The 25,912-nt window shown below is 41.2% G+C and overlaps 1 protein-coding gene across 4 annotated transcripts in view; it reads right to left on the minus strand.

Moving 5' to 3' along the window:
• The window catches only part of F13A1 (coagulation factor XIII A chain), a 121,397-nt gene that overhangs the window by 61,193 nt on the left and 34,292 nt on the right, over positions 1–25,912 (minus strand). For 2 of the 4 annotated variants that reach the window (XM_061995427.1, XM_061995432.1), the window contains 8 exons: positions 8,202–8,271; positions 7,410–7,500; positions 3,310–3,406; positions 2,991–3,046; positions 2,670–2,720; positions 2,503–2,573; positions 1,840–2,015; positions 1,686–1,760 (listed from right to left, as the gene is read on the minus strand). The gene's annotated coding sequence lies outside the window, so the exon portion shown is untranslated. Of the gene's footprint in view, positions 1–1,685; positions 1,761–1,839; positions 2,016–2,502; positions 2,574–2,669; positions 2,721–2,990; positions 3,047–3,309; positions 3,407–7,409; positions 7,501–8,201; positions 8,284–25,912 lie in introns of those variants that run through there. The other 2 variants (XM_061995428.1, XM_061995429.1) reach the window with 2 other exon arrangements.

A 25,912-nucleotide genomic window follows, 5' to 3' on the forward strand; every position in this document is an offset into this window, starting at 1 on the left:
AGCATTGCAGCCAAGCTGATGAACGTGCAAGGGCTGATTGCCGAGGTGCAGCAGCTGGCCGCAGCGGGTGTGGAGTCAGCCTCAGTAACCCCACGACACTCTTGCACTGCACTGTCTGAAAGGGCTTGAGCTCTCTCCTGCCTGGCAGACTGCTTAGCATGTAGCACAGAAAGCCATGGAGCCAGGGCCTTCTACTTCCCCTGTGCCGCTCCCCCAGGAGTGCAGGCACCCCACCGGGACAGAGTTGGTCCTGTTACTGGCATCCTGAGCTGCAATTTCCATTGACTCACTTGTAGCCAGATGGGCTCTGCAGTAACCATCTGGAGGGCAAGCAGCACCCCTGGCATCCAGGAACACAATGAGCTTTCTGGGGGAGGAGGCTGGTTGCTGTTTTTCATTTTCTTTTTTGTTTTTTTTCCCCTTTCCACCCTGATTTCTAGGTGTCGGAGTGCACTTTGAGCCTCTCTCTCCGCTCCCAGCCGGCACTCTGCTTTCCAGAACTGCAGCTGCTGTGACGACTTTACAAAAACTGCAATAAACATTGCCTCGGTGCCATGCCTGCTGGAGGCCTGCAATGCAAACACGAAACCCCGGCTCCCAAGGAAGTCACGTGCTTCCTCGAGTGGCTGTGGTGCTGTCAGAGCCAGGAGGAAAACTTTCCTTCAGAACGAGGACAGGAGCGGGTGGGTGCAGCCGAGCAGGTCCCACCACGGCCGCGGAGCTCCCTCAGCCAGCGGCTGCAGATGTCTGCCTGCGCCCCAACACGTCTCTGTGGGGCTTTCAGCAGGAGTCGGCGAGCGCATGAAAAGCAGGGAGGCCAAAATTTTTGGCAGTAACGGCAGGAGTGGGGCTTTGCATTGAGAGAAAGTAATGTTCTGCTGGCTGTAATTTATTTATTTAGTGGGGAGTGACGTAAATTCGTGCTTATGACAGCTCCAGATGGCAGGTATTTTCTCATTACCTTGACTTCTCAGCGTTTGCTCTCCCTTGCCTATTAGACCATGCTGGCCTTAATTTAACTTCCGTGGTTCGAAACTGCTGACGTCAGGGCTGATGCAGGAGGGGGCACAGAGAACACGAAGCCCTGGTTTTCCTGTAGGGCCTCATACTTAATGAATGATGCACTGGGATGACCCATGAATGAGTACTCTTCCTGAAGCTGCTTCTGCACTTCAACCTGTGGGGAACCATCAAACCCATGCCCATTTCTCAGAGGCAGCCTTTAGATTCTTGTGCTCTCTGCCAACAACTTTTGCCGCCACGGCAGTCGACTTTGGATGATAGGCAGCCCTTCCTCCCAGTCCCCACAGAAAATCCCTTAAGCGGGTGCAAAGCTTGCACTGTAAAAGAGTATCCAAAATGCAGTTTCCTCTTGTCGCCACAGCCAGACTCGCTCTGTTCCAAATCCTCCCATGCCAAACAAGAGTTTGTGGGGAAAGAAAAAAAATCCCACAAAACACAAGAGTCAGTAAAGCTTTACAGCCAGAGGAGAGGACATGCCAAGATCTGTCATAAGCAAACTGATCAACCAGGTGCTCACATAAATGGGTTGCTGTGCTGTGTGCCAATGGCTGGATGGGAGAGATATTTTGCCTACCACTACTGGAGCTACACCAAGCCCTCCTCGGCAGCAGCTGAGCATTGTAAAGCTCTGCAACAGGGTGACTTCCTTTTTAAAACATTACCTTCGTGCCGTTTGGAGCCTAGATGAGTGTTCGGATGCACTGGGACGTTATATCACAGCAAGTTCACAAGTGTACCTGCAACGACATCATCCTCACTCCCCATAAATCAAACTCTTTCAGCTCTGATCTTCTACACATAATAATACAACAATACCTCTCTCTTATCTTCCCAGAGATTCACTTGGGAACTTGGACGCATTCTTAGACAATCAAGTGTCTTTCCCATTCCTCTGCATCCATGTGTGACTCCCAGAAACTGATGTTCTTCTTCCTACAACATCCTGCCTCACCAAGGCTGCAGGCAGGGTAGAGCAGATTCTAGCAGAAAATCTGAATTTAAAATGTTATTTCAAAAAATAAATAAATTTTAGAAATGTTCATTTGGTGGTTTTCTTTGAGTATTTTGCTTTGGGTTTTTTAAACAAAACCAGTTAATATTCTTGTCTGTGTGTAACAGCTCTGGCTACCACACATAGAGGAATATATTTTGAGTTATTGCTGAAAATTTGTAAGGCCCAGCTCTGAAACGTGGCATGTGTACACATGTCTGCATGTGTGAAAAAGGGGTAGAGGCAGAGAGAGATAAAATGGTAGCTCTTCAGATGGTGGAACATTTGGAGAAGGGGATATAGGGCCAGTTTTCAAAAGATACTGTTGCAAATGTTTCTGTTGCAGGAATTAAAACCCCACATATCTATGTAGTCATACACATATGCTGCTAGGAAAATGTGGCTTAGGAAATGTAACTCTTCTCTGAAAAATTGTTGTTCCAAACTTTAAGTCCAAATTCAGACTGTGGTTCTGTATAAGCACCTACCTCTTAGCTGGCCATCTTAGGCTCCCTTTATCCTCCGCACCAATCTAGCCTAGGCAGTGATTCATCCCCTCCTACAGCAGACATGTAAATAGGTCAGATGAATCACGGCCTAAAAGTGCCTGTTCCCTATATTGACTGCAAAGGGAGCTCGGGGTGATGGGTCCTACCATATGCGTCTACACTGTCGATGTCTACAGTGAGGTGAGATGGATCTTAGCCTAGGCACAGAAAAAGAAAAGGATTTTATTTTGGTTTGGAGGCCTGGCTTTCGAGTGCTAAATTTTCCTTTACTTTTATGGAAGATACTGCTGCAAATCGTTACCAGTGATACACGGTATACAGTTCAAGATACTTTTTTTCCCTCAGAATATGTGGCTGTCACTGCCAATTACATAAAATATATTTCTTACAATAAGTGTCAGATTACAGTAAAGTACATATGAGCTCGTGATTTCAGGCTTGGGAAAACACATGCATCTTTTTCGTACTCATCTGTGAAGGCGTCTTGCTTCCTCAGACAGAAATATCACTGTGCATGGAATAACTGCAGCAAAATAAGAAAACAATCATAGTGTCAGTTATGAACATAAAATCCAGGTTCATGCTCCTCTTCTTACTGAGATCTGCACCCAAAGAATTCAGTTGGTTGGCTACTAGGGGCTGCCCTAGTTCCTTAAAGAAAGAGTAAGACAGAAGCCAAGTTAGGGCAAGGAGTTTTTTCATAAGAGACGATATTCATAGGCTGCAGCTAGGTTTACTGCTTTATGTTTTGCTGACGTTGAAGACTTAAAGGATGAAGGAACGTACCTCAAAAATGGGATTGGACAACTTCCTTGCTGTGGTCAGCTGACCCAGAAGCTGGTAAAGACACAAAAGCTGTGAACCTTAGCTTTTTGTTTCAACCCTGAAAAAGAGCAGAACATCAAAGCAAAACCATAGCTACCCACAGACTTACACAGGAAAAGCCATTTTAGATAAAACATTTGTCTGAACAAACTTCACCACACTTACATTTGGGCTAAACAGAGACTTTTCCAAAGCAATTGCTTCAGTACCACTTTGCCTTCTTAAGCACACATACCCAAAGCGAGGCTCTTGGCCTAGGAATCAACCCTACTCTGTCCATCAGGCAATGAGACTGAGAAGAGGGTCTGTAACTTGAAGAACGGGGTGGGGGGGAAATGGTAATTTTCACGATCCCTTTTAGGAGACAATTGACAGATACCTATTCCCTTTTGAACAGCCATTGTATCTAGAGACAGGAAAGGTAAACAATATATTCAATCTGGTAAGTGTCTATCATTCTTGGTATATACTCACAGAGCTCCTTAAATTTTTTCCAGTGCATCAATCTCCTCATAACGAGTGCTGATTTCACAGCATCGATACATTTTCAAGAAAATGACTACTGATTACGGTAAAACAGTGAGTAGGAAGTTACCAAAACTTGCTTAGCTTTCCCTTGGTCATTTTTAGCTTTTCAGTTTGCAGCCAGGCTGCAGTCCCCAAGTACTAGGCGGGACAGACTTTGGGAGCTCAGGGAAGGGAACTTTAAAGTTTCCTCAAAGAGCCAGCTTGAGTTTAAGCAGCTACATCTCAGTCTTACACCCAGACTGGCTGCTGCAGAGCTGCAGCCCTCACCTCCGGAGGGGCTTACTTGTCACATACAGCATCAGATGCAAATGGAGGCTGTTCATTTGTGCTGTGCCCAAACTACCATGGCTCCTGGACAGTGTGGAGTCATCTTGGATACATCTGGGCCAGAACTGATAAGCCAAGGAGGACCTAAACCAACTACAAGCACAGGGGCTGTGCTCTGCATCCCTGAAGCACTCACATCAAACACCTAGTACAAGACACTTGAAATGTCCCTACATAAAGCCATTTGGGCTGAGCAGGGTTCAGTAGCTCCAGCTCTACAGCATGCACAGATGAGTATCATTGTTTTCAGTGCTTGGTTGAATGATAGCATTCATGGAGCATTGCACCTCAGCCAAGAAGCTGGATCAGACCAGAGCTCTTCCTGTATCCAGGGGACGGGTAAAACACAACCCAGGCAATCCCAGCGTGCTCAGTTGGCAGTTGGTTCTAATTAATTTAGTAACATATGTGGACATGCAATGTTTCAATCTTAATGTCACAAAGTGTTTCAACATTACTGACACACCATGTTTCAAGCATGTTCAATTACAAGAATTCTAGAATTGAACATTTCCTAAATTTTATTTCAAGGTAAAAACTCCCTGTTCCAGTTCAGAACAAAAATACATTTTAAAATGCCCAAATGTCTTGTAGAACAGCTTTTCTTCCTAATACAAACACAGATGTAGTGTGTAGGCCCATACACAACAAAACACTTAACTTCAGTCGTGTCAGTAATTCCATCTTTAGGCATATGCCTAAATCCTATAATAGGCTCAGCTCAACGAAATCAGGGCTGTTACAATGTCTATTTGTACAGAAACACTTAAGCTGCCTGTTGATGCTGCACTTCTGCAACATGATGTCGCAATTTAACAAGTCTCTACTGGTTGCCAAAGTTGGTGCTGATCCATCTTTCAATCCCAAGACTGACCTTATCTTTGTGCAAATGAGCTTGATGATTGCTTATTTAAGGAAGTGTGCAATGTTTTGAGAAGTATGTTCAAATGTGAATTGTAAAACATCAAGTAGTTGGTTTGTTAATGGCAGATGTTCTGAGGGGAGGAAAGGAAATTGAAAGGGTGAATCATTATCCAGATGAAGTTCAAAAGCAATTTAAAAGTCATTTCATAATCACAGATGTGTGCCAAATATACCCATCCGGCACAAGCTGTAGGCTCTGATTTTTGTGAAGTCTGCAAGTTTTTTCCTTTACTATTCCCACTGTAACCTTTTTCAGTGTGGTCCAAAAAAAGAAGAATGTAAGAAATTAATGCCTTCTAAACACTCCGTGTAGCTGTCTCTCTCTTTAGCGCTGTGTTGCATCCACAAAATTACTGTCAATGTACACAGAGGATACAAGTACTTTTCCCTCTCTGCTCCTTGTGAGCTCATGGTTGAAGTAAAGATAAAACATCAGCTGAGAGATGCTGCATTGGGAGAGCAACTCCAACATACATCCACAATGAGGTGCCTGACTGCTCAGCTGACTTAAAACCCCATGTTACAAAGAATATGTGTGTGCAGCACTCCTTTCACATGTCCAGAAGTTGTGTACATCCTGCCAAAGCTATACAAAGTCCAAGGTCATAACTATGGTCAACAGTTGCTCTATTCATTTGAGACAATTCCACCTCTGGTTGTGTGTCCTTAACAGAGCAACCAAGTTTTAGTCTGCAAGAAGGCATGCCAGGACGAAGCTCTGCAGGCAGATATCTTCTTGACTCCCTGGTCTGTCTCTAGCCCATCTTTCTCAGCTGTAATCTTCACAAACTTTTGCAGCTGTCATGGGAATTATATGGTCTTTCAGTCTTTTTCTTTCAAGACATTTTCTGCAACAACCATACACTGCTTTTGGTTTCCTTTCAAAACATCAGTAGTTGGTTTCTTGGGGAGCGTTTACTATTTCACTAATAGACTGGAAACTCATCCAGAAAACAGGAGTGCAAATGAAATGGGAATTGATCTATCTTTTATACTAAATGGTTATTTTCTTAGAAAGGTCCTTGGAATTCTTAGTCTTTGGACTTGTAAAAAAATCATAGTTTGTTCAACTCATACTGGCTGTAGCTCAGACGTCTTGGCCTAAGTGCCTTGCTTGTCTGGGATTTCTCCTGAAACTCTGTGTTCCCTGTAATTTACTTGGTTAAATCCTTGTAGATGTGCATGAAAATGGAGTACAAGCAGCATGTCAGGAAACGACATGAAAAGTGGTGGTAATGTTAGGCTGAAGAAGTAGCCAATGTATTTTCAAGTAAGAGCATAAACACGCATCTAAGGCATCTGCTGGAATACACAGACGGACTTTCATTCCAAGTCCTGCCCCTTCAAACGGTCCTTGTCACCATCTTGCAGTCTGATTTCCTACCTCTTTCTTGTAAGTCAGACAGAATAATGAACAGAATATTGTAACGCCATAAAGAGCAGTTACTAGTTAAGGATAATAAGAAGCAACTAACCTGAATAAATGGCTTTTGAGCAGCCAATAAGCTGAATTTGTTTGCATTATACCACAATAAACTTTAATCAAGAGCATGCATTCATAAAAAACAAAGTTGATTTGTGGAACTCTGTAGGAAAAAGTTGGGGCAAGCAGGTAAAGTGTGATGACTTGTTTAACTTTTCCCATCAGTAGGGCCACTGGCTGACGAATACATCTGTTCTGTACCTGGCTGACAGTGTTCAAATGTGGGCTCCATAGGTCTCTGGCATAACTGTTGCCAACATTTTCTATTGCATTCATTGTCAAATGCAATTTTTGTGTCTGTTACATGAAATACCAACAGCACCTCTTTAAGAATTATTGCTCAAAATAAATTATGTGATTTGTGGGCATAAAAATCACCAAACCCTTGGAATGTCTAGAGAGGCCATTGTTGCATGTACTGTTTAATGAATGCTACTTTAAGGCTGTGCTTGTTCTCACAAAAAACACAGCCTTTCATGAAGTCGACTGAAATAAACACGCAGAGCTTCAGGGACAACGCAAATTATGATCTAAACTCACTGTAGCCATGATATCTTTTAGAATGAACTCCCATCAGAACTCTTCATCGTCTTCACAGCTCTGAAGGCTGAAAACATTACACCTTCCCAGAACTTTAACCATGCTAAAAAAAGAAGTGCTATCTCACTGTAATAATGTTGTCTTAATTATGTACAATACTTAGCACTAGCTTTACACCAGATGAGTCATAGTAGAAGCTTGTACTTTGCTGTTTGACTAAATCTCACAGCACTTAGAACTCCCTGCAGTGAGCGCTTACCAGTTTGTGCTCAGTTCCTCTCTCAGACCATGTCTGCTGGATCCTTCAGGGGAGGCTGGTTTGAAGAGTGCTGCAATAGGATGAGCAGACACTGTGGTTGGAAATAAGGGCACAGAGTCAGTAAGAATGTGCCAGAGAAACGTCTCAAAAGCTGGTTAGGGGGTTTATGCTTCTCCAGAAGTATTCATTTTAATTAATTGGGATCCTGGAAATCCTAGAAGTGGGTTTCACTCCTTTCTTTTTAAAGGCAGTTTATCTTCTGAGTTGAAAAACAATTATTTTTTGTCATCTTGCACTGTTTTTTTAACAGTTAAGACAATGTCAACCAGGCAAATGAAACACCTGTAGTCATTTATGGAATCCCTGTCTACTTATCTTACCCTATCTAATCTTTTACTAATAAAAATGATGGCATAGAAGCAGATGCTTATACTTTTGCAGAGAATTTTTACCACTCTGTTCTCCAATGAAATAGCACGATCTGCTAAGCAGCACTTCATTTGTGCAGATTTCTTCTCCTTCTTACATTTCAGAGCTTGCTGAGCTCAGTGAAATCCCTGCTAAGCACAGGATCTTCCCTCAAGTCTCTCCACCTGTTCATCTCTTAGAGAAAACTGGCCATTGTCAAACCAGTTGTTACCTTGACAATACATCTGACTCTCTTCATCTGAAACACATGGATAATACTGCTTTAAAGCCTTCATAAATGGTGTTGGAAGCTTCAAAGAAAAAACCACAACTAGATAGATATTTTTAAAGATATTTATAAAGTTCAAGAGCAGATGGACTCACATCAGAGTATACTGCAATTCACAGTCAGCAGGAGAGATAGGCTCCAGCCTCAAGTTCTTTGAATCTCTATCTGGAAGACCACGTAGGGAATTTAAAGTTAGACATGGTGAAAAATTGTTCCCATCTGCCTCCCTTCCTTTACCCACGGGATATGCAGAGTGCCTAAGTATCTGGCTATTACAGACCACTGTTAGGCAGTTGCTGAAGCCTCTGTCTATGCGAATGACAAATATTCTGTTTGTTAAACATCCCTGTAATGAATGTCCTGCAATGGCACCTTCTAAGAGACTCTTGATAAATTGAAAGAAGTAAATCGTTTCATGTTGAAATAACAGCTGGTTATGACACTTACCATTATTAGCTGATAGTCTAGAGACATACACTTGACTAGGAAGATTCCACTCCTACACATTATTTAAATAGAAGCTGTTTTTTGCAAAGTTAGTAACTCTAATCTGAAGTTTATTACAGTGGGTTAGTAGGCCTTTTCTAACTAAGTGTTTTCCAACATGTAATATCTATCTTAGCAAAAAAATCTTTACTCGGAATAAACCACGAAGACTAGTGTGCACATCACAAAATTGTGTGGTGCAAAGAGGATGCATCCACGTGAAAGAGCGAACAAATCATTCCACTCACAAAATCATTGTATTTCCATTTTAGCCAGGGATGCACTAAATAATGCATCGTTCCTCAGCTACTCAAAAGGTCACCTTTTGGTCTACGAGCAGCTGCAGCAGCTGTATTCCCCCTGCTTCGGGTACAGAACAAAGCATGAGAGCTGAAGATAAGCTCAGGGAATGCAGTTATGGGGCAGGCTTCTGGAGGCCTCCCAGCAGCTCCAGATGAGAATCACTACCAAATTTCCTTTCTCTCATTTCTTTACTTCAACTCTGAAAAACTTCCTTCTTTCTCTTCCTCTCCCTAAATAAATTAGTTACAAGTAAAATATGAGAAAATAAGGCACCAACTCGGATTTTGACACCATGTAGGGACAAGTATCCATGGAGATCAGGGATCTCTTATTCACCATTGATTTCCAATCACATTTGACAGGAGGGTACAATGAAGCATATGAAAGAGTCCCCTAGGATGGCACTCTGTGAGGCCGCGTTCAGCTCAGAGGAACTAGCCTCAGTCTCTCTTATTCTCAAGCTATAATGCAAGCAATCTGATCCTGTGACAAAAATATACAGGCAGTATCTGTATCTGACCCACAGCCATTCTAGATATATCCCTGACACTGGAGACTTTCATATCCAGTATACCTGAATGGAAGAAATCAGTGGCTTCTTAGATATTATTGAGAACCCAGATATGGGTTTGCAGATTTCAGCTTTCTAGTCCAGGGTGTTGGTTATAATATAAGGACCTCAGTTTAGAGGGAGCAAGTTTCAAAGGGAAAGAAAATCTTTGTGGGTTATCATCTAGTTTAAAATCTATTTTCCTAACAGGTAAGCCAGAGAAGTACAGAGGAGACATCTTGACCAGACCTGGCTACGACAGGATGGCAAGTGAAACAATGTGTAGTTCTTACAGGATTTCCCCAGTGATGTTTTCCACAAACTTAATCCTGTTGCATTTCCTGAACGCCTAAATCAAAATTGCCTACAAGCAGAATAGCTTGTGTTTCAAGTTAAATCAAACAAGCAAGGAGAGAAATAACAACTACACAAGATAAAAACAAGCATGTAACTCACTGTAAGGGCCATCTTTCATTGATGCATAGCAATCTCTCCTAGACTACAGCCTGGGGAACACTTTATTTTTAGAGGTCCAGCACACAATAACAGAATCATAGCAGACATTCATCTAACAGTATGCACTACTCATATCTCTCCTTTCCCAGAAAAACAAGCTAATCTCAAAAATAGATGAGAAACAAAAAAAGCTCTAACACACAGGCACTGAATACAATGCAAAAAAAAAAAATCCAGTATTATCTCTATTCCTTAGTCCATTCAGATATGCATTTATCTCCTCCAGTCACTAACACTCAAGATTGCAGCAGACCTCCATGAAAACCCCCTGAGCTCTGGGATTCCCAACCCTGTTTCAGGATGATGTAGGATTCATTAACTCCAGCTGCTGCTGTTAGCTTTTCCCCACTATAGTAATTCACTGTCACTGCCAGCCAGCACAAAATCCTGCCTGAAAGCACGTGCTATGTGGCAAGGTTTTGCAGCTCACCAGGTTTTGTCAGCCTTGAAGCCACAGTGGGTACAGCAAGATGGCAGATAGCAGAGGGCATAAAAGGGAGCAAGAGGTGGATGCAAATGAATTGACTTAAAAATTTGCACTTTAAAAAATGAAAAGTAGAATATTATGGAACAGACAATTTTGCTATAAACCGCTCTTTACAAAAACCTGGAGTTAATGTCAGCGAAAGCCAGAAAGGCTCTGCAGCTGTGATCAAACTGAAATCTCCTGCTTGCTTATGCATCCTTCTGCTACTGGCACCCAAAGGCTCTGAAGGGCATGTACTGCGAGGCAGGAGAAAGCTCATATGCTTCTAACAGCAGCCATCTTAGCTGTTTTCCAGCCACATTCCCATCAGCTGTGGACTGTTACCAGAATTCAGTCTGAATCAACATCAGAGTATATACCGGACCCATCATTCATTACACACTCCAAATGGCACCAGGATACCACTATCCTTACTCAGCTCATCTAGCCAAATCTGCACTGCCCTGCAGTGAGGAAAATAAAGAAAAGCCGGCCTCTTATCAGTAGGTTTAAATTTGTTCAGCAGGAGCACACACCTCCTTTGCAAAACGTATGAGCCTGGAAAGTAAAAAAGGCTAAAGACATGGACCAGTTACACATCATTTATTTAAAATTTAGGAACCCAGAAAAACTAGGAGACATTTCTAGCTAGAAATCTGAGCCAGAAAAATGACACAGTCCACTGAGCTAAACCAGCCAAATAAGTACTTTTCCTAATTGCAAGAGAAGCAGGAAAGGGAACACCCAGCCTTTGCACTCCAAGCCTAACCTTGCCTTTCTGTGCAGGAAAGCCACATACTTCTGGGCTTCTCTAATGTGATTTTGAAGCCTTTGATACATTGCAAATTTGGCAAAGATCTCGTCATCACTACCACGATTCTAAGTCACATCCTTTCCTTGGGCTGTTTCTAAGAAAGCCAGACAGGAGACTCTACTGACCAAACAAGCAGCCTGGTAAGAGGAGCCTTCCAGTGCAGACTCCTTCACAAGGTGCTTAAAGTCAAACAGTGACAATACTGCTCCTGTCCCCTACCCTTCCAGCCCTGTTCTTCCCTCTCTGGCTAACCAGATAGTCTATTTGGCAAAACACAACACATAAAACACGTAAAAACAACTGCCTGACTGAAGTAAGAGTGCCTCTGTGCTCCCAAATTGGTTTGGAAAGCCGTTTCCAAGCTTCAGACTGAAACAAGACCAAGAGAGCATCAGTGTCCTTCACCTCATCTCCATGCCACCACAGCAGGAGAGCCCAGATGAGCAGCACTGCAGTGAGCACCACACTGCACATGGAATCTGCTGGCCAAGTAAAGTAAAACCATGGTATTTTTCTTCCTCTTGAGCATGTTTTCAGAGCTGTCCCCTTTGACATATGTATTTAACAGGCTGAAGTCCTGCTGACACATGTGTGCACACTCACAAACACACACACAGAGCTAATTACATACAGCTTTCCTTACAGTTCTGATAATCTGGATAATTTATTCAGGTTGGCTAAGTCTGAGTGTTTTTCCATTTCCTCTGCAGAAGGGGAGAAATGGGATTGTTGCTGTGGTGATCCTTCTCTTAGTATTTTTATCCATGATCTGGCTTAAAGTCATGACTGTCTCTGGAATATGTCATTTTATTAAGGCACAATACCCAAACATTGGTGAAGAGCCTTTTATTTTTCACACTGAATATTTTTATATGTGTGTATATATATTCCTTGAAATTCACATTATAAATTAAAACATGTAGATATTCCTTCATCATAAACAAGCCTAGTTTGGGCCTTTATTTTTTATCTCCCATTCTCCTCCATCCCCTTGGGATAAATCTGTACAGCTGGAACCTCTGTTTGCCTAAGTTCTGTTTTCAGGAGGATACATACTCAGAAACATCAATGCTGACATGAGGAGTAGTTGCAAGTGTAATCCCCCAGCCATGGGGTTCAAAAAAAAGCTACCTCCTTCCCTTAGCGAGGTTAATCACTGCCCTGCAGAAGAGGAGCAAAGCAATTTCTTCTTTTTTTTTTCCTTCATTCATAAGGTTGCAGAGCCAGCATTCCCCTCTCTGCAGAGAGGACAGCAAATGTCAGCTCCCTATCTTCATTTATACCTCAATCAATGAAACTGTTTGGCAGAGAAAACTGGTATGCACAGTAAGAAAAGAAGTACAAAACTTTTCCAACTGAGAGAAATGGCTGATGGCAAGTTATTCACATTTGTAGTCTCAAACATCCTGGACCTCTCTCCTTCCCCTCACTCTGTATAGCAAATCCTGATCATCCTGCGAATGGCTGTGTTTATAAAGATGCAAAACTACTTTCAGTAGACTGTGTTCCCATTACCTGCCTCACATTGAGTTCTCCCATGGGACTAGTCACAGAAAAGAACAGCGTGTAGTTTAGATGAAAATAAATTCAACTGGACCAAGGGAAAGCTGTCCTCTCACTTAGTCATGATTTTCTCAAAATTCTTGTATTGTTTGAGGGGAAATTTTCTTTTTCTAGTTTAAAACTCAGGACTGATCACTCGGGAAAGCTGACAATTCTGTTTCTCCATTTTGTACCTCCTATGGGTGTTTTCCAGCATTTAAATCAACTTCCAGATTATTATAGTTTGAGGTGGAAATGAACAAGGGCCTTTCTTAGTTCCTATTCAGGAAAACATGAAGCGATGTTCCAAAAAGTTTTTTAATTTCTGTTGTCACAATCAAATGTGTTTTGTGTATTTGAATAAGCCAGATTCAGATGTTTGTTCTTGAGATGCACCAACAGAAGCTACCACTAAACATTTCTTTTACAATGGGGTTGCAAATACAGGTGACATGAAACCAATTATTTTCTTCATTTTAATAAGAAAACCTCCTAGAATTATGAGCAGAGAAACAACAGACATGTATGTATTTATTTACACACAATTTCTTGTAGTTCATTTACTGTGAACTGCAGTAAATATGATGACAGAATACTAAAGCATGCCTGTGTCTGTCTTTTGTTTCTCTCTGCTTCTCTAGAATTTCAGGATTTTCAGGATTTCATCCACAAGTTTCTAGTAAGTGCTAGAAACTCATGACTTCAAAAAAAGCATTTCAGTTGTCTTAACATTCCCTGGATAGACACTGGTAGATTCAGCAGCCTGTTGATGCAGCAAACTATGTCAGAGGAGCAAAAAAACAATCTGTGCCTCACTGGTGGAATTAGGACGCACTTCCTACCACTTCTCCAATCTTTTCCCATCATCAACAGCCTGGGGATGGCACTTGGACTGCTTTCCCACTGATCCCTAGAACCAATGCATTGGCTAGACTGCATGTTGTGTGATATCTTGGGGATGCTCTGGATCCTACACAGTAGCAGCATGGGGATGTTGTGCTTGTGCTGACCCATAAGGTGCCAGCAGGCCTCCCACAGCTACACTCAATTCCCTCACCAAACTGTGCAGGACATAATCCAGCTTGCGATATTAATCATGCACAGGCTTGGGGAGGGCAGGATTTTACAGCTAGTTTGCTCTCACCTTGGCTCTTTCCAAGCCCAGTCTCATACTGTGATGTCACCACTATGAGAATAATTGTCAGGCATGCATTTATGCATGTTGTATACTTGTGTAATCTTGCTCACACAAAGCCTTAGAAGCTACAGAATTCTGCTAAGGAAGGAAGTGACAGCCTTGAGAGCTGGGAAAAGGCACACAGGTTCTGCTAAATCTCTTTTCTGGGTCATTGTAAAAGAGGCAAACATTGCCCCACAGACTCACTGTAATTTTAAACCAGTCCCACAGCAAGAGAAACAAAACCAAAGCAGAGTAAACTCTGTTGGATGGAGCCCAGCCTTTCTAGAGCTGCTTTGACACCTCTCATTAGACACAAATGTCAGGCCTTGTTTCGCCACACTCAGCCAAAGGTACTGGATTTTGGATCACTGCCCTTTAAGTGTGCATCAAGCCTGACCTAACTGCAGCTTCACAAGGACCAGACTGAACCTTCAAAGTCCCACTCTGCCACAGTCAGCTCCATTTGCTTGCAAACTCTGCCCATTAAGGTAACCTTCCAACTCATGCTCCAAGCAATTGGAAAATTTCCTACGTGCTGTAAGGCAGCCTTATTGTGAGTGTATATCATAACATAGCGTTTTACATGTTATTCCACACCCAGATTGCTGCCTCTGTTGCAGGGGGCTGAGCTACAGCCCCCGTGGGAGCTATGAATGGTGCATTTGCAAGCAGAATGTAGGTTTCTGTGCTATTTCTGAAGCTCTGCAATTCACTTCCTGCCTCACACACGGACTGGGGTTTTGCTTAGATGCAAAGCTCAGATTGAGCTGTCAGTCACAATATACTTCTCTTTTTCCTGTTTTAGAGAATGGATTTATATCTGTAAAAGATGCCCTTACCTCAGAATTCTTAACTATATCGGCTCTGGAGCAAAATATCAGAGAGAGATGATAGTAGGTCAGAGAATTAAGTCTGTGCTATAAAGCCAGTCTAATTTATGTCCAAATCCCAGCCTTGCTGAAGTACAAACAGTCGTTTCCTTTGGCTACATGGAACTTGGATTCAAATCCTCACAGAGTCTGATAAGAAGCTGTGAAGGTAAAAACAAGCTGAATTTTTTAACAGGGTATTTCCTAGCAATTCCAATGATTCCTGCTGACAGTTTAGTTTTAAGGAACAAATTCTCAGACAACAACTCATGACCCAGTTCTGAAGCCAAGCCTACAGTTCACAGACAATTTTCCCTATACACCTCTCAGCAATTTTGAAGAGAAAGAATGATAAAAAGGAGGCCATAGTAAGGACTAAAGAGACAACACCTGTTAACCAGATATTTAAACCAGATAAACTCAGGTTAGCGATAAATACAGATTTTCAACAAACCCATAGAGGGGAACTTAAAGGCTCCTAAGTCAATGCAGGTAGAAGTTGGAGAGTCTTAACTAGTTGGTGCCTTACCACTAACCAGCTGCTCACCTTCACCCTGTGAGAAAAGAAGGCAGAAAGTAACTTATAGTTAAAACCAGATTCAACATCTTAAATTCTGACTATATTTCTCCCTCCTTCCCCACTTCCAAAAGGTATTCAGATGTTTACATATCTTTAGTCAAATCAGTATCATAAATGACAGAGAACTCAGTTTTGAAAGGGGAGAGAAAGGAAAAAAAAGAAGGCAAGACCAGGTTATTTACTGTCTCATTATTCTCCAGAGCTTAATTGTAAATTAGCTTTGTGTCTTGCTTAATTAGTCTACACATTGATATTTTTAAATGATGATTAATTTTTCCATCTCTTTAGAATAGAGGCTTAATTCTAGTAATCACAGCTGCTCATTGTTACAGCTTGTTAATGCTTATTTAATCTTTGAGACCTCAGCTTCAAGCCTCCATCTCCAGATAACTTTGAGGAGGAGTTAAGCACATATCTGTCAGGGATGATGTTGATATAGTTGCACTTGCCTGCAGAAGGAAAGATGGTTTAATACTCTCTTAAGGTCCTATTCAGGGCTAACTTTCCGTGACAGAGTCTGACCATAAAACAACCTAATTACACTATTTCAAGGGAAAGTGACCCCCATTCCAGTAGCTTCCCACCACTTTCCTGCTTCTCTTCTGTGTTTGTTTTAATAAATCCTTTCTCTGTAGTGTAATTTGGCCATAAGAAATGCGGGAAGATTATCTTTGAGAAACTACTCTTAGGACAGATAGACAAGTTGTAGGTGATGGATGGAGAACCATCAGCTCTTCTACTGTATGTGACATAAAAGTAGGATATGCAATATCCTACAATACTACAAGAAGAGGGATAAAACAAAGTCTCCACTCACCAGAGTTTCACAGCCACAGGGCCTGGGTCTCTTGACCAGCAGACTGCTTGGCAGGACAAGTTTGATCTGGACTGGATCTGGGCAGAAGACTCTTATTTCTCTCAAGTTAGTTGTTGTACCTAATATACAGGTAAAATCTACTCTGTCATCAAATTTGTCATTGCCCTTTCCAACCTCAGACAGTCTTTGAGTATTTGAACCATACCTGGAAACATCTGAATGATATCTACAGCACCAGTGCTCTGCATTGTGTGGCCACTATGTCCATAAACACTCCTGGGGATACTTCTGTTGCATTTGCTCTGCTGTCAGAGTCTGGTCTGAAAACAAATTAGTACCTTGGCCCCCTGGAATTTCTGACAGACTTTTAGAGGCAGATCCTATAACAATTATAAAGCAGTTCACAGCCCACATGTGCATATTTTTGGAGTGTAAAATGTTCCAGAACTTTCTGGTGTATTCTCCACAATTTCTACCTTCTGTGCTGATTTCTTCCTTCTTTTTTTCTTGTTTCCATTCTCTCACCACTTCAGTAAAGATCAAAAGTAATTATATTGCTCTGTCTGATGGATCAAATCCCTCTAGACTAATCTCTGCAATGGCATACAGATCTGCAGACATATTTTTATGGAAAAAAGTTAAAACACATTGGAATATTGTTCAGTGTATTATAATATTTTGCCTGTTCATTTTTAATCACTTCTAGAGTGAAACTTTTTTTTTTCCATTTGAACACGAAAATTTATTTTATATGTTGGATGTAAATTAGCAGTGGTCAAAGCACTTCCAAAAAGAGAAAAGGAGAGGGGCTGAACTCCCTTAAGATTATAACACATGCAATGTGAGCTACAGAGGACGTGTCGCCTTAGCTGAGAAAGAGGAGAGGAGAAAGAGCACTGGGTTATCAAAAGTCAGTGGATGTGAGGGAACCATTCAGATCTCTTTCTGCAGCTTACACCTGATCTCCAAATTAGTGTGAATGCTGCTCATCATAAGTGCAAAATGTTTGCTCATTCCTGGTAATAGGACACTGGAACAGGCTGTCCAGGGAGGGTGTGGAGTCTCCTTCCTTGGAGGTCTTCAAGACCTGTCTGGACATATTGCTATGCGACCTGATCTAGGTGAACCTGCTTCTGCAGGGGGGTTGGACTGAATGATCTCTAAAGGTCCCTTCCAACCCCTACCATTCTGTGATTCTATGATAATAGAAGCTAAACTTGCATTTCATACCTGGAATCAGAGCCACTTCATAGTGACAAAATAATAAACCAGTAAACAATGAGAGACTCTGGCACATTTGTACATTTTCTAAAACCATACATACAAAGACTTTAGCAATGCAGAATTCAGCCTCCCAGCTCAAAGTTTTATTGGCCCTTATGTCACTGGATTTGAAGCAATGGCTCCGAATGCAGTAAAAGACATTCGTTTTTCACTGTTTTCCCACATAACTGACAAATTTATTATTGTTATAAAAAAGGACACAATTTTGAAATCCTCAGAGTGCCTGACTTGTAAAGGTGCCAAGTATGTTTCTCTTTTTATCAGCATTCACTATGCCCAAATGACCCTCACTACTTTTTCCACTCACAGAGATGCAGCTGATGTTGGATCACCAGCTGAGATCACATCTCAGTTCTGGTCCAAGGTAACAGCTTGGGACCAGAACAAACAGATATACTGAGAGGTTGTTTCCAAATTAGAATGCAAAGTGCTAGATATCCCCAACATAGCCTCCCACTGGCCTATTTCAATGTGATATGAACTCTGTGAAATCATGTGGCTACTGCACCCCTCTGGTTGACATGTCTGGTAGTTTGTAGAATGGTAGCAAATGTAGATATATTCAGAAATTATCAAAGAACTCACAAGTGCTACCTGAACTTCTGGAATGCTTGTATCCTTCAGTTCAACAGGCTTTGCCCATCTTCTGCCTCCACAGAAAGATAAATGGCAGTATAACATGTTCCAGGTGGTAACTGTCTAAAGAGGTCACAGGCAAAAAAAAAGACAAAAATTAACAGGGCATCAAAGAACCTGGTTAGCCAAATTTTGCTTCTCCTGGAGAGAAAGTGTCCTCCCTTCATATTGCAACCCTTATGAAGAGAGCAGTAACCTGGATCCAGAAAACTGTTTTCTCCTGGGACTGCTCAGCACTTTGGACCTTAGCCCAGAAACACCACATCATTCTGAAAATATCTTTTATCTTATTTCTCTCTTTCATGAAGTCACTGTAGGGGATACAAGATAGAAACACAATCTCTTCAGCTGGACTTGCCCAAACTTCTCTGCTGGAAGATGGCTTCTTTGGGAGGACTGGACCTTTTTCCTTCACCAACTTCACTGGACACTTCCTCACTCTGTCATCTCTCACCCTGTTGATCCTCCTAGTCAGCACAGACCTCTGTGCCCTTTTCACACACAACTCTCCTTTCACTCAGAGATCTGTCCTGGAGCTCACCACAGCCAGTGACACCAAGGAATGAGATGTAGTGGACATTCATATCATACTCTACTAGCCCCTTGAATAACTCTTGCACAAGTTGTATCCCTGTTCTCTGGCACAGCCAGGCTTCAGCAGGCAATAGTGGCAGTCACATCCACACATCCCATTTTACCTTACAGAGCCTGCAGTAAGGATTTGTTACCTTTAGTTACATTTAGCTGCTCACCCATCTCCACTGTAGCCCTCACACTTTTGTTTTACTTGTCAGACTTAGCTCCAAAGAGCTAGAGTTGGATACTTCTGAGCTTAGCCAACTAGGAGTTTGATACAAGCCAAACCAGTTGTCTATGCTTTCTCTGCAGTAAATGGAGAAAGACTGCTCCAGGGGGCTATTTGTCCCACTGTATTCAGGAACACCAGAGATGGAGGGAATGCATCAGCTTGTAGAGAGCAGGAAATGAGGCAGCAAGCTCCAAGATGAGAAGCTGAACATTCAGATGGCTACACGTTGGCAGTGCCATCCTTAGTGCACAAGTCATAAAGATCTGAAAGACAGAGACTGACTGACTGATTGAGGGCTTCGTTCATCTGGAAGCTCAGATGCCATCTCTTTTCCATTATTATTTCCAAATTGAGGGGTGAGGATGGTGATTTCTGGTGTCTCCAGGAGGCTGTGAAGTCCATAAGGGCATATCCAGCACTGGTCCATGGGGCTGACATTAGTTCTGTGCAACACCACACTCAGGTTATCATTTGGATCAACAGCCACAAATGTTTCTTTCAAACTTCTTTTCAGACTCTGCATCAAGGTTAAGCCTAGTTCTCCAGGATCCACATCAGCCTCCATGTAAGATAAGGAAAACAAAGGAAACAGTTCCTTTGAAACTACTAGCGATTGAAGTCTTTTAATTCTTTTCTTGTTTGTCATTAATTTCTGCCCCTGTGAGTCTCAGAGCTTGCTGCTTTATCTTCTAAGCCTTAGAAGCCTTGTTTCCCTCAAGGAGACCTTGGATTTATAAGCACTTCTTTCTTTGTTCACCATGCCCTTCCAGGTTTTTTTTCAGAATGAGGAAGTCATTACAGCACCGGTTGATTCTCTCTCCTTGCCAAGTGAACCTTGAGTTTGGAAAATAAGTGCTTTCTGTATTGCAGGGAATCCTTCTTCGTTTTTCAAGTAATATAGAATGCCTATTATAAGAAAGAAATCTCTATATATTCTCACAAAAATATAACTTTAATACAAAGAGGTAAATCTAGATTGATCCTCCATTTCTCCACCCCAATCTTCAAAACAACCCAAAAAAATTATTCTATATTGTCTTCACTCAGTGGAAAGATTGTCTTCTTCATAAGCCATCGAATTCTCCTTTTCTCAAGCATACTTCTTCTTAATAGTCTGTATATACGTTCCTCCTCATCTCGATTCTTCTCTCTCTGCTCATTATCACTAGGAGTCCTACCCTTACCAGGCATGTCAATGGGAATCTTGAAGACTTTACTGACGCCCACACCTACAATCTCATTTTTTTCCTTATGTCCTTCTTTCCAAGTCCAACCTAAGCAATGCACAGTCAAGTCAGAGCCTTCAAATCTTTATTAACAGTGAGTCCTACTTATAAACACAAAAGAATTCAATCTCCTCTCCTGATTTCACAAGCATGTCTAAACTGATATACACCCTGACAATAGAGTTAAAAGTTATTTCAGGTCCCATAATTCCCCTTGACAATTTGTACAGCTTTTCAGGCAGAAATTGTCCAAAATACTGTTTGAAATATTTTTTCCCTGGATGTTCTGACAAATCCCAAACAAATTGATAAATGTCTAGCCTGCTGAGCAAACATGAAAAAGAGTCTGTATGACACACCTCCAAAATATGTCATCAGGCTATCCACACTGGCAGGGAAAGAGTAGGTAATGAAGTAACAAACCGATGCCAGGCTGAGTTTCCATACTCAGTAACATGATTTTTGTTATTAAAATCATTCTATAACTTGAACAAAAGAAAGGCCACCCTGAGCAGCCTACTGATGTGCTGTGGAAGGCAACAGTAAAGCAAAGGGCAGAGCCTGGCCACGTGCATGAGATGGAATCCCACTCGACCTAGAAGGGTGAGGTATTTCCTACTGGAATGCTGTACATGATCCACTGCGAACGACAGATAAAGAAGCGGATTATAGTGAGCAACTTTGACGTTTACTAGAAGACTCAAAAGAGGACTTTAGTGGTCTCCTAATGTTGCCAGAAGGAGAGTCTGTCTATGGGAGGGGGGAAGAAAAAGAAGATAAAGTAAGAAATTGAGAAATTTGCAGATTATCCCTGACCTAAAAGCCCACTCAGCATATTGTTACAGATCACAATACTAAACATGCTTCCAGGAAGGTCAGTGACAGCCAAAGATCAGGATCCATTCCAGTTAAGTATTTTATATCCATACAAGGGATATCTGGAATATCAGACAGCATATGAGAGCATTATATCCCTTTAGCACATAAATACCTGTGGTCTTTTAGAGTATAAACATTTTAAGACTGCTGATTCTTGCATCTTGTTCTTACTTTCATGGTACAATCATTAACCATACTTCATTTATTTCATATCTCATCAACTTGTCTACACAACACATGGATGAAGACATAGATATTCTTTGGGCATTCTTGATCTGATCCTCTGATCTCTGAGGGGAGCCAAGCATGAGCAGCAGTCTGCATCTAAAACCTGTCCTGATCTTCCCACTACACTTGCATGTGGCAAGGCAGTGCAATCTGCATAAAAGATCCTCACATGACAAAACCAGCAACAGGAGATTCATATTTCATCAGAGTCCATTTCAGAAGCACAGAAATAAGCCTAGCCTGAAGTTTAGTCAGGAAAGTCACAGTCAAAAATTCACCAGTTTGTGACATCTACTTGTATGCAGCTCATCCTCTGAAAACAACAAAGCCACTCTTCATCACAAAAAAAACCCCCAAAATCTCTCAAGACCTACATTCCTCAGAGCTTCCCATTCCCTTCAGTCACACCGCTTGGAGCGGCAGAAAGCATCAGTCTTCAGGTTTTTTTCATAGTGGGATTCTCTTCAGCAGTACTTTCCAACAAAAAGGAAACCCACTGTATCCCTTGCTTGTAATACTTGCGGCACATAATACTGGCAATCTCTGGTTTTCAGCAGTATTGCACTTTCATTTCACTGAAAGAATTAGCAGTTTTTAGACTGAGCAGAAATAAGAAATTTAATGGTGCAGGATAAATGCACATAATAACACAGCTCTGCATTTTAGTACATCAATATTATTAACACCTATAGAATACAAACATTTCTGCGTCACCATGTAGAATGACTTGTTTAATCTGGAAATTAAATGCATTCCATTCTAGGAGAAAACAACATTGCTATCTGACTACATGTCAAACAGGTAGGTCAAAAAGCATAGAAGAATATCATGTTCAAGTAACATTTCTTACAGTCTGAAAGCTGCAGAGGAAATAGCTTGAGGAAACATGATTCTTACAAAAAAGAGATGGGAAATTTCCTCATTACAAACATAGCTAAAAGATGATTTTTCCATCATGCAATAAATTCCAAGGTACCAACATCTAGCTTTGATATAAGAAACTTTTAAAAAACATCTTTTCAAAGTCAAAACTCCCAAATATTTAATGAAACTAAATCCTCTATAAATATTTCATTTGAATGCTATTTGGAAAGCCTAAAAGAATAAAATCGTTATCTTTTTTACTTTTACATAAATGAATGGAATATAATATATCTGAAATGAAAATTGCAATGGAGTCAATACATAATTTTGTGAAACAGTTCAATTTGTCACATTAACAGAAAGCTTTCCACCAGGTAGATGTGCAAGCAGACATCAGGAAAAGTAACAAAATTCAGACCCTTATTTAATGGGAAAAAAAGTATTATGAACTTAGAAATAGCAGTCAGACACAAACTTTTAACCAAAAGGTGGTGAAAACTAGGTCACATGTTTTTGCCCTTTAAAAATTTCTTACTCTCTTTTTTTTGCTTGTCTCCTCCTGAATATTCTTTGAGGTGAGGAAGAGATGCAGGAAACTTACAGATTTCCTGATAAGCTGGGCTCAAATCTGAATCCATGTAATTTACGAGAGCTGAGACTCACATGCCAAAAAAAGGCTGCACAGCAAATAAAGGCTGGACATCTCGTCTTGCCCTCTCCTGGAGCTCTCAATCCATTAAGTCAAAAGCTGTGAGAGAGAAATTCACATCGGTTTCAAAGACCTGTAGACAGAAAGGTTGTGGAGGAAATTGCCAGCCCTGGAAAAGATGTAGCCTATATGAAATTAAGTTTAAAAAGGAGAGCACAGTGTATAGATCTGATCTTTGCCAGAATAAAATATTAAGCATAACTCCCTTCCCACACACCAACCACAACCATTATACTGATAAAAATCCCAGGAAGACAGTAAAATCATCTCAAAAAAGAAGAAAGAAAATAACCCAGGGAGAACCTAGGGAGATTTACAACAGTATTTGCCCCGGACAAGTTTTCTTAAAATATTTTGCCACAGATAAAAGGACTTCACCTAACAGAGATTTAATTTCTTTGCTTGTGCAAATATTTGTAAATTAGAGTAGAAAATGGCCAGTAACAGCCTATTGCAGATTTACAGGAACTTTTTAGGTGTATATTACATGACTCTTGCTACTATATGAAGGTGATGTCCAGCTGGGATCACAACACAATAAATCGTAGAGATTTTTAATAAGTGAATCTCTCCTGCGGCTTCCCCTGTCCTCTATCTAGTCATCCATCTCTCTGCGATTTATAGGGTAACACATCCCAGTCCTACAGGTAACTCCAAATACCAGCAGTTTATAAATCAGCCTGGTAAAGCTTTTCTCATTCTTCCTCTAAATAAGCTGCCTACCTTACAGTCCAAGAATTGTGACTTCATAGTTTCCTCTTCTCCCATCCTGTGAGTTCTGTGACAAAAGATATGGGGAATTTTCAGGTTTTCCAGGGAGCAGAAAGTTGAAGCCCTAGAAAGTCCCGAGGTTTCCCTTTAGTGTCATGAGGTTATTTAACATTTCCTGAGATTTTACAGTCACTTTTTAACTCTAAAAATTATAACTTCTAACTACATCATTTATCTTTATGAACAGATCTAACCACTTCCAACATTATTTGCCCAGTCTGTCTAAAGTAGTTGTCTATTACTTCTGCTGACTTGTGTTCTAGGAAAATCCACGTAGCTTATAAGCTGTACAACTAGAAAAGCCACAGCCCAAATAATACATATAATCCTACACCAACCGCAGCACCATACAGTCCATGAGTGACTGAGCCTGGTTGCATTCACACACTGGACAGAAGTACTCCAACATTGATACTGTTTCCATATAGATCACATAAAAATGCATGGCTGGTGACCAACACACAGTGGCCACATTTTGGTTTCTCTTTCAGAGCTCTCCTGTGAAATGCCCATATGGTGGTTCTCAGGGTGCTTCAGGAGCTCAGAACACCACAAATGGAGCGCTCAAAGAGAGATGGACATCTTCCTATCTACCTATTCCAGAAGTCTGCAAGTCCTTGGAGCCACCAAGGAAAAGATATGGAGAACTCAAGAGCTATGAGGTGATGGAGAGACATTCTTCAGTGGATTCTCAAACAGTCAGTCCTTTAATAGGATTGTAATGCCCAGAAGAGACGTGTAAATACAGCACCCAAGAAGAGGATGGAAATGTTGCCCAACACAGGGTATTTAGTGATACTCAAAATCAGTAACATCATTAGCAGTATAGTAGAAAAGGTTGTTGAATGGGAGAAATTTCAGCTTGCTACTCAGGCTATGAAGGAATTCAGAGAAGGATGGTAGAATTTAAACAGTGAACAAACAAACAAACAAAAAAATCTCAACACTGTGGAAATCAGTTATAGCACAGGGATGGGACAACTGAGAGATGTAGTTTTATATAGCTCTTAAAGCAGATCAAACCTTTTGGCTTACATTTTTTCCTGAGACCTCAGTTATACAAGTTCTCAAAGACACTTCTGTGACAGATTTTTCCTAAATGAAAGTTGAATAAGAATTTAAAGAGATGTGGAACCACAATGGGAGAAATTGCCTTTGGAAGGATTGATAAAGAGCATCAATACTGTTGCTAAGGTAAGAATACACTTCCATCTGTTGCCATTTCAGTGTGATGTGGTACAGAAAAGTCCACATAAATTCAATCCAGGTGTGATTAACATTCTTCAAGTGTGGGATTAAGGACAACTGTGTCTCATAAGCACCACACCTTCTCTGACTATCTCCACATTGGAAATGTAAATTGCTTTACATTTAAAAGAAGTTTAATAAAATAAATATGAACCTGCCTCTAACTCTTAAACTAGAAGCCAGACAGATAGAACTTGGCCAAGAACTCTGAGGAAAACTTTGTGATAAGAGGACAGCTTCCTCACTGCCAAATTATTTAGGAGTTCTCTCTACCTTCTCCTTGGGTCTTTTTGAGATACCATGACAACACTAACATGTCAAGGCCAGGGAGAGATCAGCTTCAGAGCTCAGATTTTTTTGTCTAGAAGGAGTTATTTCATTCAGAACAAGTGCTTGTTTGACCAACACAGGCCTAGAAATAATAGTACTGACAGAGTAACTTAATTTGGTTCATTAGTTATTAAGGGATAAACTTTGGCCTCTGAGCTACATGGCTGCTTCCAGAGGAAGATTTTGACTAGTGCTGTCTCTTACTGACATAAAGAAATCCATGACTATCCATGATCACACAAAGTGCTGGGTGCCCTCAAATACAGTGGAAGGAATCTTTGAGTAGGCTCCACATGGCTGTGTGTATCTCCCTGGGTTACACTCAAAAGGAATTTTCTAGGTGGAAATTCCATTAGAATTCTTCTGCTTGTTTCTACTGCAAAGGCGTATTGCTCGAGGGATCAACAAATTCAGTCAGCAGGGCCACTCCAAAACTGGTTAGCCATGGGAGTAACCATTATGAGTCAGCTGAAATTTTTAGTGGAAATTTCTATCATGTTCCCAAAATCTGTGGAACAAGCTACAAGCATGTGTTTACAATGTTCAAATTTGCTTTCAAATGACCCAGTTTCACACCATTGTGAGTTCTTTGCTTCTGTCCTCAGATCTGGTCTGGAGTTCTCACAGATCACCTTCACTGAAGCCTGACAGTATCAGAGACAAGAACGGGCTTCAATAATGACACAACACAAATGAATCT

Source organism: Colius striatus, chromosome 4 (genome assembly GCF_028858725.1).
Source record: "Colius striatus isolate bColStr4 chromosome 4, bColStr4.1.hap1, whole genome shotgun sequence".
In the NCBI taxonomy this organism is placed as follows: Eukaryota; Metazoa; Chordata; class Aves; order Coliiformes; family Coliidae; genus Colius; species Colius striatus.